This window comes from Anopheles funestus, chromosome 3RL, assembly GCF_943734845.2.
Source record: "Anopheles funestus chromosome 3RL, idAnoFuneDA-416_04, whole genome shotgun sequence".
Lineage (NCBI taxonomy): Eukaryota > Metazoa > Arthropoda > Insecta > Diptera > Culicidae > Anopheles > Anopheles funestus.
In genome coordinates this window covers 82446324-82462188 of record NC_064599.1, presented here as the reverse complement: position 1 = coordinate 82462188, position 15865 = coordinate 82446324, and the positions used below count along the sequence as shown (strand labels likewise).

At 42.9% G+C, this 15865-nt stretch overlaps 1 long non-coding RNA gene across 1 annotated transcript in view; it reads left to right on the top strand.

Moving 5' to 3' along the window:
* The window catches only part of LOC125771848 (uncharacterized), an 84366-nt gene extending 73803 nt beyond the window's left edge, over nt 1–10563 (top strand). The window contains exon 3 of the long non-coding RNA XR_007419410.1: nt 9118–10563. This is a non-coding gene — a long non-coding RNA (uncharacterized LOC125771848). The remainder of the gene's footprint in view (nt 1–9117) is intronic.
* The last annotated feature ends 5302 nt before the right edge of the window (nt 10564–15865 follow it).

Below are 15865 nucleotides of genomic sequence, written 5' to 3'. Positions count from 1 at the left end.
CGAGGGATGGGATGTATCCGATCTGGAAGAAAGCAAACAGAAAAAGACATTTGTTGAGTGCATGAGTAGTCCCAACATGTATGCAAAGAAGAATGCATCTTAAAGCTGACTTCTGAGAACGATCCGGGATTATTTACGATTGCTTTTACTGTACGGGCGTGGCAGCTACTAAACAGATTACGGATTCTCCAGGGAAAAGTGGTACGCTTGAATGATGAATGGGGTTCTACTGCACGAGATTGTAACTAAGCTATGCAATTGTGTTAGATGGTTGATAAAAAGTATTCTTCAGTTGCTAAAGTATAAAATATTTGATACAATTTTATGTGTACAATGCCGTAGCATGACGAACTGGCGGAAATCTGGTACAAAGAAACAGGACGTGCGTGAGGCAGAAAAGTCATAAAAGCTAGATCTCAACCTGTGCTGATGGTTTTATGTATATTTAATGTACTCGAATACCCGCCATGAAAGCCGAAGCTCTGTTACAAACGGGTCCTAAAGCGGCACACGTAATGGTTCGTTGAATGACACCCAAATGGCCAAAAAAGGTTGGGTTTCGGAAAACGATGTAACATAGAGAAGTTGCTGTCTAATCTCTAGTCTTCCTTCGGTTTAGGAAGGAAGGAAGGAGCTGATTTACTTCCCACAACACTCCCCTGGTCTCCGGGTCGGGTATCTTCGCACCGGACGATGGGAATGTGTAAGCGATTATTGAATTTGATGATGATTGCTGTGGTGTTATGTGAGATAAATGAAGTCATTCCGTATCCGACCATCCCACGGTGGGTACTTCCAGTTCGGGGATTTCGCTCCCTTTTCAGCCATTGCGGTGCTGTGTCGGTGTTGTCGCCCGGTTGGTGGGAAATGGAAAGCGTTGAAAGGTGAAAAACAGTGAAGGAAAGACAACGATCAGACGTCCACTAGCACGCGTTTTGCGTGCCTTTCCACTGCGCTGTGTGCTCTTCACCTTCCGAGCTTCATCGCCGAGGGAACATCGTATCGATGCCGACAAACAACACATGCACTCACCAGGACCAGGGGCGCTGTTTTCTGTTTTATGTGTTGCCATGAAAAAGTATGTTTACACTGTGTTTTAATTTTAGGCTAACGGTTTCGATAACGTGAGTGAGAAACTGTCGGTCCAGAGTGTAAACCTGAAAACCCAACGATCGCTCGCAATCAACAAGTACGTCCGAGTTTCAACTCGGTCGAAAGAGTTTGGTTCGATGGGCCGCAAGTTTGAGTTTTTGATGTTCTCGTCCAATCGATACGAACTATCTTCAATTTATATCCATTTTTAAATGCAGTCTTCTTCACGGCTCTTGCAATGAAAGGAAGGCAGGATGTGATGAGATACACAACCTACATCATACCATGCAACCGTGTAGCAGTTGCCGAAGGTAAGCAATCAAATCGGTAGGATCACTGAAATCCACTCTCGATGCCTTTCTATCAATCACAAACTAATTCAAAGCTGTCAAATATAGTCAATCCCACCATTCCCGAATGCTCGGAATCCGGAATGTATCCGACATTTTCCACGGTCCATCACAATTCTCCGCCCGGCAGGGTGCCATGGATACCGGACAAGAAATACCTTGACCAGCAGACCTTCATTTCTAGTGTATGTCTTTGATTTCTGCCGAAAGATCAATCAACCATGAGAGTACTATGGAGCAGGGGGGGAGGGCCTTTTAATGTATTTCCGTACCTTGGTTATTGGGGATTTTATGGGGTTTGTAATCGAACCACGGGAGTTAATGCAGACCTTCAGACGTTACTCTTTATTTCTGTCGTAATGCGATTCAACTCCAATCAACGTGGAGCTCCAATGTATGTCTGAAATTTTACAACAATGCAATAAATTTGTTATGACACTAGTTCAAAATCGGATCAGTAACACGCAAGTAATCGTCAATATTAAACAACTCTTCTGCACACGAGAGAAAACTCATAAGCAAAAGAATAAAAAACCAATTCCGATTGCAATTGGGCAGAAAGGACTTCCACCAATGAAGAAGAAAAAAAACATTCCCTACCAAAAATTCGACATACTTCACTATCACTTTCCATTTCACCGGAACTCTTCGGAGTGACTTCCAATTTTCTTCAGTGCTTTCTGGGAACGTGTGGCAATGTCGATGTCGAACAGCGTGAACAGAAGCGGTGAAGTAATTTATCATTTTTCACACATTGTGGCGGCCCTTTTTTCGCGGTTTTGTGGCGCGTGGTGATGAGATGAAATTGTGTTTGATAGTGTTACTGGTGCGCCAATTTTGTGCCCACCAAACCACCAGGCACGGTATGGAATGGATGACCCAAAACCACAAGTCAAGATTGGTTGGTTTCGGTGATTCGGTTCAGATTTGTGGAACCTCAACCTACCGAGCTGTCCTTTTTCCTGAATTTCTTCAAAACTTAAGACGCGTAGGCTTCGTTTAGATTCTATTTCCCCCACTTTCGCCGTCCAACGAGCGTAAGAAAACAGTAACTGAAATCGTCGATCATCTTCGGAATGATTCTTGCGCTTGGTTGAGCGCTTGGAAATCCGCAAAAGCCGGCCGTGTGGTTCTGAGGGTGGTTGATGGGAAACAGCATGGTTGGGATTTGAAAAATTATTCCATTTAATTTATCAACCACATCGTGCGAAAAAAAAGGGCCACAACGGCGTGGCGTGGAATTTCTGTTGTTTTCAACATCTTTTCCTTCTTTATGGGGAGCTTTATTTGTCAGAGATTTGTGCTAGAAATGAGTGAATGTTTTTTTTTTGTTCGTATGATGATGCTCCCTCTACATATGATTTGGCAAAAAAATTCGTCCGTCTGTTTTCATCATTCTGTTCCCTTCTTTGGGGAATGAAAAACAGCTTTCGCTTGTTTGTGAGATAAGGTGATGAATAGAAAAGAAGCACAAGCGTTCTTCCATTTTGCGTACCATTGCCTAGTTGTGTTTGAGGCAAGGACGGAACAAAGTTTGTGGGAATGTGTGAACCAAAACCGTTTCTTTTGTGCGTGAGATCATTTTTCATCTCTGTTAGTGCATGTTTTTTTTGGGCGAGGGAGAGAGATTACGTGATGGGAAAAGAATGTTGCGATTTAGATTCGAAATCAAATAAAAATCGACACACAGGTTGGGCAGATGGTTTGCAAATGTGCTTTAATTTTTTTTTGCGATTCGAAAAAAAACCTAAATGTAAGAAACATAAACTAATCCAACGCATATAGCTTCCTACAATAACAAAAAACCCCATTCCAAACATTGTAATGCAATGTAATTCAATGTAAAAAGAAAAGTTATTTGTGCGTTAATTTTTAATGATCTTGCTTTTCATATCTCAAGAATTTACAATGAGAGAAAAAAAACGAAGAATCATTCCCGGTGGGCGCTATGTTCTTGGGAAGGGAGGAGGGAAAACACTTCCTGATTCTGGCACTTCCTGCCGTGAGTGCCAATTGCAATCGTAAAACCAGCAACAAATAGTCACAAAATGCTGTCGTCCTCCACTCACTCTCACACACACACACTTATGTTGGTATTAAAATTATGGCATCTAATTATAAATCTACACATCCGGCCGCCCTGCTACGGACACTGCTTCCAAGGGTTTGTGAAGCGTGTAGTCACAACTGCTTACCACCTCGGAGCGATTCACGGTAAGATTTTCCACAGTGCATAAGGGGAAAATTATTTTCATCATCTACCTTCCCGGGTTGCGTGGAAAGTGATCTTCTAAATTTCCCTCTTATTGCCCACTCGCTTTTATGCAAATTGCTGCGATACTTCGCAATGCCAGAAGAAGGTGTTTGTAATGGGGATGTTTTTTCTTTTTTTATATTTTGCGCAGAATTTCGCTCCAAATCGTTGGTGCGTATTTATATGCACCGTGAGCTTGTCACTTGTCCCTTGTGTGCACGGTTCTTACGCAAAACGTGTCTGTAAAGGGATTTTCATTCGGGATAGAGCGGGATAAAATGGGGACCAATATTCCCTTCTATTCGCACAACTGATTCGCCGTTTTATCGAGTCCCTCCTCGCTAATGAATGAACTCAGCTGCTACGGTGAAGGTACCGAGGGGGGGTTGCTTTTATTTTGATGAATGAAACTCTGTACACCTCTCCTGCACGGAGATTGTAAGGTAATGGTACCCGTTCAAGAACCCTCTACCCGGAGCGAGTGTTTTCGTGAGCAGCAGATTAATTGAAGCACCAGAATTAGAACCAACCAAGGCACAGATATCGAGACAAACGGGAGTTGTATAGGTGGATTGCCGTGGTGTAAGCCGGTGTCAAACGTCGACACCTGTCGGAAGCGCACACCGCACCGACGACCGTAGTTGGCCGTAGTGGTATTAACGATCGACTTACCATTTTCCGGGTGTGGGTTTTTCTGTGAAAGTAGGCCGACTGAAGGGTCAACCCGATTGACTGATGCGAGTGAGAGCGAGAGAGAGAGAGAACGATTCCAAAAAAAAAGGAAAATTCTCGTCAACTCTTTGTCGGGGGTTCTAAAAAAAACGACACCAACCGACCGGAGACCGTGTTGATCCTGACCGGTGGCAATTTACTTTCCATCGCTTTGTAGGGATCAATTCATTCATCGATTTTCCGTGACCTTTTTGCAAACCTCGTGTATGTGTTATGGTGTTTCAGTGTCAGCTAGACGACAATGTACCTCGGCGTCGATGCCTGGAGGACGGAAAAAGGAGGTGAATTCTTCACATCGGATTTTTTAATTACATCATGTCCGATGGTTTATCCGCTTTACGATGGGGGGCTTCGGTCTGAAAACGGAACGTGAATGGAACAACGGAATGGTGGACCACGATCAATCGGTTCGCTTAAACTCCCATGGTAACACCCATGGCAGGGGACACTTTATTGCGTGTACACGGTCCCTGTATGGAAAGAGTTGATGAAATGCTTGACATGAAGAGGTGCGGAAAAAAATGGCCACTGACTTCCATGAAATGATCCCACAGCAGCAGAATACTTTGCATCACTTTTGTGCGCCATCGATCATTGGAAGCTCGCCGGCAAAAGCTTAGTCTTTCTTGCCGTACTTACCACGTGTGGTGTGCGACCTGCAAGTGTTTATCAGATGCAGAGTCGCTTATCGGTGCGACTTCATGACGGTTCCCCACGGGTCAAAACTCAATTTCATCGTGCGCTTTGAAGCTTGATTTTAATTAAACACAAATAGCACGCCACACACAACTACCCAGTAGACAGTGGGGTGGAAAATGTGGAAAACGATTGCCACGTGCTGGTCCACTTGGGAGTGGCAGAAAAAAAAGACACAAGCCAAGCGAGCAATACATTGTAATACCGGTGTACCGATAAACGGTTTTATTGGCAAAAAATGTAAGAAAAAACAATGCATTTCGATCGAGGTATAATGCATAAGACACACAATACATATGCGTGTAAATACAATGACCAAAGTGGTCGAAATATTGACGAAAAATTGCTTTCCGAAGGGATGGGCAGGTAAGGCAAAAGAACTTTTGAATTGATTTTATTCACCTTTTTCCAATGGCCATTTTTGTTTGCTGTCGCTTGAAGGATTCATTTTATTTTTTTTTTATTATTTTAATTTAAAGCGATTTCTATTATATTGTAAATAGAAGTAGCATTCAAGTAGTGGTGCTGGGAAAGTGGAACAACTGCGAATCTGACGAACTGGTAATTTCGGTAAAAATGCAATTTAATCAAAATTAGTATTGTATTTCGTACTTCGCTTTCGTGCAAAAAGCTCGTCGAGTAGTGTGTTCGTGAAGTTGATGGGATTACTTTTATGTTTGCACTTAAACCATCATCAGTCTACAATATAAAGCTGCTCCGCTTCCACTTGATGATCGCTGTACACGCGACCGACCGGTTCGGGGTAATAGGTAGTAACGCACATAACAAAAAGAAGCAACACGAAACGAAATGTCCATTTCCGGCTCGTGACAATCGTTTGTACTTTTCGCTGGTGACGTTCTGCGTTCTTTCATAAAAGTGACACCGTTTTGTGGTTAAATGGTGCGGTTAAAATTTAAAATTTCCACCACACCAAAGCGTATGCAAAAGTCGTTGAGATGGGTTTTGTTGGCAAACATACACAAAGGATCTTGTCATCGAATGTAAAACCGAGGACAATTCTGTCGGTTGGGTGAAACCAAAAAAAGGTGTTGTGGACTGTAAATTTATAACTGCTGATGCGTGTATGCTTGGGACCGCTTTTTAATAAGAATTTTATTCATGACACAGAATGCTTTGCCCGGACGCGAACCCCGGCTGTCAGCCAGGCAGGAGGAGGAAGGCTTTATTGTTGGACAGAATATTTTGGAGGTCCACATCTCATTCCTGCATCAACCCTCACACATGTGTGTTTGAATGATAATTATGGTAGCACGAAAACACGTCAGCATAAAACATGAATGTTTTAATCAATCTGAAGTGTAGTAACTTTTTGGGGCTAAAGCTTGGCAAGACTACATCAACTACACGCTTCATAAATTGGTTACAGTTCAAAACATATTTTCTACATTTTCCTGGAACATCATATTGTCGCTCGTTTTGTGTGTACTGCTCCATCACACACACACACACACGATGATGCTGATTATTCCGGGTTGATGGTGAAACTTTATTCATAGCAGTCAAGCTCACCGATCCTTCGAAGAGGAAAGAAACACTGCACAGTTCTTCTATCTTTGCGCTCTTTCCACAATTACATAGTAGTGGAGGACGACACGCATGGAATGGTAGAAATGTATGCATGGAAGGTTTAATAAAACTTACACACTTGATCGTTGTGTCGAAGGGAAAACGGGGATGGAATCGCTTTATTGCTGTGACTTCTTTACTTGCGTCTGGAAAAATGGTCCTATTCGTGACAGGAATTTGTGACGAGTTCTTGAGGACGTTGAGGAGTTTTGTAGGCATGAGTACATCTCATGCTTCGACGTACGTGTTCTGGGGGGAAAACAAAAATGAAGAAAAAAAAAACAAAACAAATCAGTTGGAAAATTAACATCGTTTCTTTTATTACCTTTTTTGGGGAAAAAGGAAGAGTTGAAAGTTTGTAATCGGATCGTGAAAACTTCAAACTTAAGAGTCAAGTAGAACGGCAACCAAGCACAAGAATGTCATAGCAAGCAACGTTAACAATGAACTTGTGCTTCTGCAGTAACAAAACTTTGGTTGTTTCGGTGCACTTGCAAACGGGGGAAAACTATCAACCTCCCCCCCCCCCTCCGCGTTCTCTATGTATGGCTTTATGATGATCACTGCGTGGCGAAGTTTCTTAATCACTTCTTCCGAACTCGCAGCGCAGCGAAATTTTGTTGTGCTTTGCAACAAACGAAGCGAAACTTACGAAGCTTTCAAGTGAATATTCCTTCTGGTACTTGCCGTCTTTTTACAAAAAAAAAACGAAACGATACGAAACACCAACACGATCATCGTGTATCATGTTGCAGAAAGTTTTTGGACGCGTATGCGATTAACCATACCATTCGCTACGATTCGCTAGACAAATTTAGTCACCCGCACCACATTGCCATTAGCAGTTTGCGAATGATGAAAAATAACAAAAACAACATAACGCTTTATGGTGTGACACTCTACTGCATACAGCAGCTCAGTGAAATGGCATCCCGGGAGCTGCATCCCAGGGCACAAATTTTGTACTAATCTCCAGCACTTCGTTTAATGTCCGAGTCTATTAATTCATGGAATTAGCTGTGGGAGCTAATTTACCATTTCCCACCCGACGAATTTCGGTGGTTGAATGTCCGGTCCGGGTGTGTGTGTGTGTCGCTCGGGTGAAAAAGAAAAAAAAACACACACGCTACACGGTCCACCTGTTGAACATTTGTCAACGGTCCAATAGGGGGCAGCAGTGTAGGCGAACCTTTTTGGAATCCTTCGTGCTGTGGTCCCACGCACTCGGTTCACTTTCGTCCCAAAAAAAAACGGTCCGCATGTAACCGAAATGTCTATCCGAAATTCCTAAACGTTCTCCAACAGCTCGTACGTACTAATGTTTATCAAAATAAATTAGCATGTTATGAATATCTTGGACATGTCATTTCTTGTGTACCGATCCGGATGTGTGCTTCAACCGTTGTGCGGAATTGCGTCTGTGCGGGTTCTCGCTCTCGCTGCTAAGCGTTCCTTAATTTTCTGCAACCATGCCAGCGCTTTGGGATGTTGTTGGTTCACACTCCAGATGGTTCACCGATCGGAGGGTTGAAGACGAAACGTGGCAAAACGGGCGTAGTGTGATTGTATGTTGAATCGTTTCATCTCACAACAAAACATTGGGAATGATTTTATAGTAGATTTGTCTATTCCCAGCGATAGCGAAATTGCACTACGGAGAATGAGACAAAACAAAAAATCAAATCATTTTAAAATATAGAACCATGCGTAAACATGAATGAAATGGGGGGAAGGCACCAGTTGCCACGAACAAAAAAAAAGCCATTCCCAAACACACAACAATGGACCAAAAATAAATTCATAATTATTAATCTTTTCACGGAACGCAATTCGGTGGGTGGCCTCGGTTTGCCAACGAGTGGAGCATGAGTGTGTGTGTATGTGTTGTTTAAATAATTGTTTTCGGTCAAAATTTCCTCCAAACATTCCGCCAACAGGACCAGTACTCACTTGATGGATCATAATGGCAGGCAGTGCCGAACTGGTGTTCTGGTTGTTTGGTTAGGCACGGAAGCATCCCGGCAGCATGGGACCGCGAAGATGGAAACCATCCGATTCTTCAACAAAACCAGGTGCACACAGATACCGCCCAACAGTGCACGATCGTTCAACTCTGACTGAAACAATAAACAATCCTATTGTTCGCACTTAATTTCATCGAAATCGAGCAAACGGTCAGGAGCGACTCCCATAACGAAGAAACGATGGAGACGCATGGTTGTTTGTTTTTTAATTAATCTAACAGATCCGGGGGGCAATTAATTAGCACACTATCCACACCCACTGGACTGTGGGTGATTAAGAAGGGGGGTGGGGAGGGAGGAGGAGAGAGGGCAGAGGAGGTGGGAAGGGATAGAAATAAGTTTGTGGTTAGTTGACTCAATATGGTCTATTTCCTTTCAGATACACGTGTGGTCCCGGGCACGTACACGAGCCGACAGAAGGAAGTCTTCCACACCGTCGTAAGTGAATTCCTTGTACGGTCAATGGCGGTCACGTGACGGTATGTATCCCAGAAGAACGATGGTTTTTGGGGTGGGTTTTCTTGATAGGAAGAGCAAACTCTGGTGCTGCTTTGCGGAGAAAGTTGTGAACTTTAGTTATTAAGCAAAGAAACTGGGATCGGTACTGTGGCTAATTAGTGTATCCTTACGCTCGGTTTGTCCTTTCTATCGGCAGCCCAGCAACACATGGGCACATGGCTTTGAAGTAGAAGCTGCAAGACTCTCTGGTAACTGATTTTATCATATCCCGAGTGTACATCTTTAACTCTTCCTAACTACGTTCGTTGCAAATCAATTGTTCGACCACATCGGACGGACTTCTACTTGTATTCCTTGGAACGGTGAATGGGATGGGCGTCGAGTTCAAGAATAGACGAGAACGGACATAATCTCGATAGCCATTGACCGAAGTCTTACACATGGAGACATCGGAGAACCGACCGGACATGGCATCGAACGTACGATGACGAAGATGAAGGTACTGATGTGCCACTTGGACTCTTAAGTCATCGACTAAGAAGTGGCATCGAGTGCATCCTTCGAAAGTTAAACTGATTATTCTGGTCAGGCAAGCAGCGTGTCGCAAATGCAATGATAGTTGTGTAAGTGTTGCCGTCTGGTAGAAAACGGAATCGGGGGAAGAAGAAAAAAAAACATTACCAACACCTAGCTTTTGTGGAAGGAGAATTCTTCCTGGGAGAGTATCCTCTTGTTGCAGGATTTCACAAGCTTTAGCTTCTTGGAACGATGACCGAGAAGTTGTGTATCATTGTACGAGCAGGTGAGTTTGGGTATTCTTCAATATCCTGATGATTGTGTACACAGTAAGATACATTAAAGCTAAGCATTTATTGACAAATGAAGGAAACTTTTGGGATTGGATCTTAAAGATCCTTTTACCCTACATCTAATAATGGAATGACTAACTCTATTGCTTAGAAAAAGAGTCTCAAAACCAGAATTCGTTAACACTACAAAATATCCGCATTGCGGTGCAGATTCACGCCCCAAAAATACTCGTTTACATTCGCCTGTGATAGAGATTTTATGTGTTCCGTGAGTTCCTTTCCCTTTCACTCTATTCTGTTTTGCAAGCCCGCAAAGCGAGCTAGTCGATCGATCTAATTAGGTTCCCTTTTAGAAGACGTTTAGCATACAAATGAAGTATCCATTCGCTTTCCATAACGCTCGTATAGAATGAGCTGGAATGCGTTGGTGTCCGTTCCATGGACATCTTGTACTGTTGAGACCCTTCAACAAAATCGCTAAACATCAAAGCAACACACCGGCGCGTATCAGATTCCAAAGCCGATGGTTGTTGAAAGTTGTGATTTGGAAAGTTTTCAATTGCATATTTTAAACATCGTTTTCGGGGTGAACTTGTAGGGCACCGTGCTATATGAAGGTACCGGCGCCCGCCGCCCTAATGAAGTTGATGTACGGCGAGAGATGTACAGAAAATATGATTGAAATTTAACTTCACGTCAAGAAAATTGCTTTCAGAAGGAAATTTAAACCCCAACCGTGTAACAGTTTTGTTTGCAAATGTAACTAATTTTTTGTCCCCCCAAAAAAATGATGCCTAAAAGCCAGGTATTGAAATTTTCCAATTACTTTTCCATCGTATAAAGGAAAATGTAATACTTCACTTACAGCCATTTTTTTATTATTTAATTTGTAAAACACCTACGTGGTTAGTGTGTGTTTGGAAAATGAAAAGGAACTTTAAACGAACGTCAGTTACAGGGTTGAAAGCATATCGATTGATTGACTTTAAGCAATGAAAAAAAAACTAACCTATCCGATAACCGGACCTGTGTGTGTGTGTGGGGTAGTTGACGGTTGACGATGTGTAAATGACGTGATAATGCTGCAGGATACTCCATAGCCGCACGACGGGGCAGCTAATTTTTCAGTGTCATGCCCCGGTCAGTCGATAAATTGCTACCGTTTTCCCTATCATCCGCCCAGTTGTCGGTGTCGTGCAAATGAGCATGTATGAATATTAGTGAATGTATTTGTGTGTGTGTGTGTGTGTTTGAGGATTTTCCAGCTTAATTAACGCTCAGCAGCAGACAAATCTTACGCCCTGAAGTGTCGTGTACCGTGTGTGCATGTGTTGTGAGGGAAAGCCACATTTTCCGAAAGGAACGTACTGGCCATCCACAACCGCCAACTGTTGGATGTGGGCGTTTTAGTTTGGTCGGTGACCCCGTCGGTGAACCATTTTGCGGTGTTTCGTTTATTCATTCTTCTTTTGGGTTTTTTGGAATGGCAATAGCCGGAAGCTTTGATGCTCCATGGGAAAACATTTGCTGGTCGTGCATCGTGGTGACGAATACGCTGGTACGCTATTAATTATCACACCTCAGCAGCAGTGTGAAAAGTGGGAACATTTTCCCACCGGAATTGAAGCATTTGTGGGGGGATGAGTTCTGATTGTTTATGGTATAAATAGCTGACGGTAGCTCTTGGTCCGTGGCTGGGAAATTGGCCGGGATCGGGATTCAACCGCCATGATAACCGCTTACCATCGCCAGGCGGACATGCGGCCACTTCCGTAGGGCCGTACTACGTTTCCGCTTGTGACCCACTCATCAATGCCAAGAATCTTGTGACAAAGTGAAACAGTGCACAAGGGGGACGAACAAAAAAAAGTATATAAACCGACCCGATAGGGGCAATCCCTCACGGCTTGGTTGTATTTTTTTGGGGGGGGATAGGGCGAAAATCTCCGCTTCGGCGGCGGTGATGTGTTGCTGCTGTAGATAATTTATGATACCACACATATATCTTGTGTGTCGAGTGTGTCCGCTCTCAATGATCTCGGCCATATCGGGAAGGGAGGGTAGAGCGACAGGCACGAACGAAAAAAAAATACAGTCTACAGTTGAAAAATAAAGCGATTACTGGTATGCCGGATCGGCTGAATATTCGGCTCGGAGCGAATCGTTAGGGTGTGAGTGGTCAGAGACGATACCACACCTGTTCTATGTAAATGATGGTTCCTTCTACACCGAATCATTGGAGTGCCGTTTCATTAATGTCATCCAACAGTGTTGCTTCACTTTTTTCGCTGCCACTTTCTCTTGGAAGTGGTTTTCATCAGAAAATCGAAGGACATGAAAACCCTTTCTGTGGTGCATTCGTTCAAACACCCTTCGCCGGGGAAAATTCTCACCCCAATCCCGGAAGACTGTATGTTCGTGTATGTTCGTAACGTCATAAACAAAATTTATCACACCGAATGACACCCACTCTGGGCTTCACAAACTTCCTACCCTAGCCGGGCAGCTGCACTTTCCAGTTCCAAACTTGTCAGCATGAGGCGCGTGCCATGTAGACAGTTCCCGGAAGATGGTTCGCATATTCTTTCTTCCAAACGGGGAATTTTTTTCGGGGTTTTCTTGTCGAATCGCGTCGACACATTTTTGTTGTTGTGTTTCGCTTTTTGGGGAGGAAAATTGAAGAGTTATGGTGTTAATTCTTTCCGCTCGTCAAATTCAAATCACTATAAATCTAATCTGTGGATCTGTTTCATATCTTTTTTCCCCCCAAACCACTTCACTGACGCGACGCGTGGAAGATGAAGGGATAAAAGTTATTTTTTTATTTATATTTGAGTGCTCTACATCAAAGTACCCTCCGGGGTTTATCTTTCCGTACCGTACCGTCCTACGGGGCTGTTGCATGTGTCGTTGACATCCTACGAGAAAAGCCACTGTAAAAGAGTTAGGCCAGCACGAGTTTTAGGGGAAGGGGTTGGAGGTGGCCTACAGTGATTTCATTTATCTCTCTTTTTTTTCGAGTCATCCGTTGGCATGTGCTTAGTTAAGTTCATTCAAAATAACATCAACGAAATGTCGTCGGCTGTGGTTTGTGGATCCCGGACTTGCTCGGCTAAGCATTTCGGAAATCAAATTTAGATCGTGCTCTGATAGTAAAGATGAAGAGTTTATTGCCACACTAAATGTCTTCCGATGCTGCAAAAGCTGGTTCCACATAGTAAACGTTTAGAATATTGAAGTTACGCTTTTCGGGGTTGCTGTTGATCAGAATGTTTGGATGGAAATGTTTAACTACGCTCATCAGGAGGAGGGCGATCTTTCCATCAGATTTCACGCTTCTCTCGAACATCAAATAATGGCCAGCATAAATGCAATTCCGTGCAAACTTTTCCACTCTAGGTCAGCCTTATTCACGATTGTAATTTAACGCGCACCATTGGAAAGATTCGTAAAAAAGGCGTGAACAAAAAAAAACAAAAATGGTGATCATAAAACCGAAACACACTGACGAGGGGGAACTAAATAAATGTATGCAATTTCGTTTAGTCGCTGGAGTGATGTTTAAACTTTTATATGCAATCTTCTCGGAAGGACAGTAAAACGATTTTCCGTTACGATGAGATGCCAGCTATTTGCTGTGCACATTTACAGATGATTTATAAAGCGATGAATTTCACGCAAATGGTTGATCAACATGCGAAAACACGAACATAATAGCTTGCGGTAATGATGTCGATTATTGGAAGAGTCATTAGTCTTTGGGTATAATTGAACAATTTATAGAAGATTTTGACTCAAAATTTCACTTTGACAAATTATTATGTTTTGGGAAAATACAATAAATATTAGAAAAATGTTTTAATGAAAATAAAACACGACAAAGATGGATAATTTTTAGACTTTTTCAACGAAAATCTGCCTCATAAATAGTGTTTCCAAGTTGTACTAAATGTACTAGATGTACTAGATGTACTAAATTGATTTTTCGCCATATTGAGTTTGTATGTCTCACCTTCATTAAAGATCAACGTCAGTGAGGAGGGAGGAAACAATTGTTTTTAATACTTTTTGACAAGCACGATCGAACAAGATCATAAACCAAACTCTCGCGAGAGTAATTTGCTTCTAATTACACTCAATAAAATAAAATCCTTCTGTACACGTTTTTGTATTTCGTGTTACCTTTTTGGCTCCACCAACCGTCCTCTTTTACCTCTTTACGGTTCGATGCGCCATACGTCACATTGAAAAATAATGTCTGCATGAAATATGGGTTTCTAACTACTTCGCACGCATGCCAAGGGGTGGTTTCAATATAAAACGAAACAGAAAAAAAAATCACAACCCCCCTCGTACGGATCATAAATTTCGCTCCCTTTATACCATCCGTTGTTCGTACGAGCTCCACCATACGGGATAGCGGATAATCTTTTCGTAAGAGAATTAATCTCAATTGTTGCGTTGTGGCAGCACAGCCCTTTTTGTCATAAATTTCGTTGATTTTCGCATAAATCTAAATTCAAATACGGTTTTACGGTCCATCGGGAATGGGAAGAATAGACAGCGTAAGTAAGGAGAAAAAAAGCGATTCTTTTTTCAACCATTTGTAACGGGAACATGATCACCCGAATAATGATCGAACGTTGAGATTATCATTCATTTTGTTGTACGTTCAAGTGGCACCGGAGAACGGGTTCGTACATGTAGAGATAGAGAATTCAATTCAAGTAAATTTTCCACCACACATTAAGCGCTCAGTCAGGCATAATTTACGCGGTACAGTTTTGAGGCTTTGGAACAAACTCCTCTTGACAAAGATTAGAGGAGTGAGCGCCACATACGGCTACGAAAACCAAATGGGGGGGGGGAAGAGAACACGCATGTATCGTGCCTCAGTAAAAATAGCCGGCAAACAAACATCTCCTCCACCCCCAACCCCCCTCGCCCCCCCCGGAACGACACCGGGGTTCGTTGTGTGTGCGTCGCTTTGTTCGCGATCGCGCACACTGAAAACATTAAGACGCGTAAAATTATCGTAAGGAAAACAAAGGAAAATCTTCACAACAAGACAGCACCCACCGAGGATGGTTTCGTTGTGCGTTGTTCTAACACCAAAACTCTCACACACACACGCGTACGCGTTGATCAACACGCGTACGTGAACGCGAACGTCCATTGATCTCGCGCACGGTCGCTTCACACGCGCGGCCATTTCGGGTGGGTAGGAGTCGGTGTCGAGTACTATTAATATTTTGTGTAATGCTAAAAATAATAACATACATTTATATCTCTTTTTCTCGTCCATTCCTTTCCCATGGTTTTCGCTTTTGTTTCTCTCGACGGTCGATCTGCCGGTGATGTGTGGTGGCGTTTGGCGTTCATTTGTTTCTTGTGGAGAGGAATCGAATGTTTTACCACCCTCACCATTTTTCGTGCCGTCCTGCCATTGGACTCCCCCCGGGTCGGTGTGGTTGGTTTGAAGTTTTTCAACCAAAGGCAACTCGTACAACCATCGGTATACGATTTTCAATTACGAGCAACTCTTTTCCCGTTCGGGTACCTTGTTTTTCTTTTTTGGGTTTTCCATCCGTCTTGAAAATCCCATCAGACTTGTCTAGGTCACTTCGCTTGAATGACCTAATTTGTGGGTGGTCGCATTTGTCGTGATTGCGTACGTTTAATGTACAAACACGATCGGACGCAAAGGTGAGTTATGTTTGGTCGCGTACAAAGACGCGCACCGAATGCTATTTATTATCGCATCCGTAACCAATGCCGGTAACGCGCAGCGGCAGATAGTAAATTTTAATTATTTGTAAAGAATTTAAATTGCTCCGGAACCATCCGAAAAATGTTTCC